Source organism: Rhinopithecus bieti, unplaced genomic scaffold, assembly GCF_001698545.2.
Source record: "Rhinopithecus bieti isolate Rb0 unplaced genomic scaffold, ASM169854v2 scaffold_6536, whole genome shotgun sequence".
Taxonomy (NCBI): Eukaryota; Metazoa; Chordata; class Mammalia; order Primates; family Cercopithecidae; genus Rhinopithecus; species Rhinopithecus bieti.
In genome coordinates, this window is record NW_016805524.1 from 2,601,076 (window position 1) to 2,604,157 (window position 3,082).

Consider the following 3,082-nt stretch of genomic DNA (forward strand, 5'->3'; position numbering starts at 1 on the left):
CTAGATCTCCTTTAGTTCTATTTCTCTGGAGAACCCTGACCAATACAGTAGACTTGAAATCTTCTTATTCTTTTTTTTTTTTAATAGATGGAGTTTTGCTCCGTAGCCCAGGCTGGAGTGCAGTGGCGTGATCTCGGCTCACTGCAACCTCTGCCTCCCGAGTTCAAGCAATTCTCCTGCCTCGGCCTCCCGAGTAGCTGGGATTACAGGCATGCACCATCACACCGAGCTAATTTTCATATCTTTAGGATTTCACCATGTTGGCCAGGCTAGTCTCAAACTCCCAACCTCAGGTGATCCGCCTGCCCTGACCTCCCAAAGTGCTGGGATTACAGGTGTGAACCACCATGTTTGGCCTTAAAATTACTTCTCTATGCATCTGGAAAGAGAAATCCATAACCTGAAATGAGAACTAAGTCTGAATTTTGAGTAAGGTTTCCGATCTTATCCAAAATTTTGTATTGGCAGAGCAAAATCACCCAAGTTCTAAACACTGTCTAAGTATATGCAGTGGCTTGTATAAATTAAAACTTAATTTGGTCTGCCCGATGGGTCGGCCGTGGGGGGCGGGAAGTACTTCAGGGCAGCGGAGCCCATGTAGGCCCTGAGGCACTTGGGCTACGGCCCCAGTGAGGGTCAGTCCTACGGCCGCTACTACAGGCCTGGGGTTGGAGACGTGCCAGAGCACCCACCTCCACCCTTATACCCTCTTCATTTTGAACCTCTCCAGCCTCCCATTTCTTGGCGGGTGCGTGGGGGGCGGCCCGGCGGAGACCACCTGGCTGGGAGAAGGTGGAGGAGGCGATGGGTACTATCCCTCTGGAGGCGCCTGGCCAGAGCCTGGTCGAGCCGGAGGAAGCCACCAGTTTGAATTCTTACCCAAATGGACCATGTGGTCTAACTCACCCCCCGGGCTCTGGGGCAAATACTGCCTCATACTTAGGGGCTTAATGCACCTGGTTATACTCAGACCTGTTACTCCACAGAAGTTACAAATACTTACCGTTCACCTGGCAATAGCCCAACTCCAGTCTCTCGTTGAGTCTATTCTCAGCAGGACTGTCAGACTGAAGTACCCCCTCTTAGGCGGCAGGTTGCAGGGTATCCGGCTTCACAGAACCCTGGAATGACCCTGCCCCATTATTGTTAGGGAGATGGTAATCGTAGTGTTCCACAATCAGGACAAATTGTACCACCACAAGAAGATGCATGGCCTTCTCCTGGTGCTTATGGAATGGGTGGCCATTATCCTTGGCCTTCGTCAGCGCCCACAGCACCACTTGGCAATCTCTACATGACGGGAGGTACTTCACCATGGCGTAGCAGTGGCTCTCCTCAGTCATCCCCTACACCCCCACTCCAGCAGCCCAAGGATTCTTCCTACCCCTGCAGCCAATCAGATCAAAGCATGAACCGGCACAATTTCCCTTGCAGTGTCTATCAGTATGAATCCTCGGGGACAGTGAACAAGAATGATTCAGATCTTTTGGATTCCCAAGTCCAGTATAGCGCTGAGCCTCAGCCGTATGGTAATGCCACCAGTGACCATCCCAACAGTCAAGATTAAAGTAGCAGTCTTCCTGAAGAATGTGTACCTTCAGATGAAAGTACTCCTCCGAGTATTACAAAACCATGCATGTGCTGGAGAAGGTCCAGTATCTTGAACAAGAAGTAGAAGAATTTGTAGGAAAAAAGATAGACTAAGCATACTGGCTTCTGGAAGAAATGCTAATCAAGAAACTTTTGGAACTGGATTCAGTTGAAACTGGGGACGAGGACTCTGTATGGCAGGCCAGAAAAGAGGCTGTTTGTAAGATTCAGGCCATACTGGAAAATTAGGAAAAAAAAATTATGAAAGAATTTAGAACAGAGTGGAATCCTGTTACCAACTTGACCAAAGATTTGGTTAATTACCCTCTTTTTGAAATGCCTGTTGATGACAAGAAGCAATACATTCCAACTTTCCTTTGATTTTAAACTTGAAAAACTGGCAAGGGAATGGAAGAATATTTTAGTCATGAGTTGTTTTCAGTTTTCAGATGAATGAATGTAATAGGAAACTATGGAGTTACCAATATTGCCAAGTAGACTCACTCCTTCTTAAAAAATTTATGGATATCTGCAAGCTGCTTCTTATCAGCAGGAGGGAAACACACTTTACTTAACAGGCTTATCAGAAACCTACCAGATGAAAGTGGATATAATCTGGGACAAACAGCATGTGTTTTTTTAAACATCTGGATATCTTGTCATAGTTTTATACATTGTGACTGCTTTCAACATACACTTCATGTGTAATTATAGCTTAGACTTTAGCCTTCTTGGACTTCTGTTTTGTTTTGTTATTTGGCAATTCACAAAATATAGTATTATTCTCTACTCTTGGTCATTTTGTAGTAATTATGTTTAATATATTATTCAAGAGACTATATTGGAACCGGGATAGGTATGGCAGTTCTGAAAGAATTTATATCTTTTCAACATTGAATATACTTTGCAATGGTTAGGTGGAGTAAATTGTCTCCCTTTTTTGTATAGATCATTGGTTGAGGTTTTTTTTTTTTGTTTTTTGTTTTTTCACCTTCTGCTTGTTCATGGTAGGTAGTGGAAGGGTGCAATTTTTTTGTAATGGGCATTGAGTAAAATTGAAAATGTTTACAGACATTTTTTCTTTTTTGGGCTTTTTTATTGGTATTTGGATAAAGATTCCACTTGAAAAATTATTTGTTTTTTTTTCCCGGAAGGTGTTCCATATGTTTTACTATTTGCTGGCTTCTATAGAGGGCATTGTGATAGAGAGTTACAGATGAATTATCTTGTTCTTTAGGCGAGGTAGAAATTGGATGACTACCAAAAGTAATAATTATTGATTACTTGTTTGTGTTTTTTATCATTCTCCCATCTGAAATTATTAGTTTTCACCTATGAAGCCGATTTCATCTCAGTTTATAGTTAAAAAACAGTTTTGTGTTTGTAAAGGGGGATTCATGTTTTCAGGTTTTTTTGAATCAGCCTGTTAGTTAGATGTGTTGTATTATTATTTTCTTCATTTAATGGTTAGATTTTATGTTTTCTTTACTTC

At 42.4% G+C, this 3,082-nt stretch overlaps 1 pseudogene; it reads left to right on the forward strand.

Moving 5' to 3' along the window:
• Positions 1-595: 595 nt before the first annotated feature.
• Positions 596-1,971, forward strand: LOC108530066 (BAG family molecular chaperone regulator 4 pseudogene; annotated as a pseudogene).
• The last annotated feature ends 1,111 nt before the right edge of the window (positions 1,972-3,082 follow it).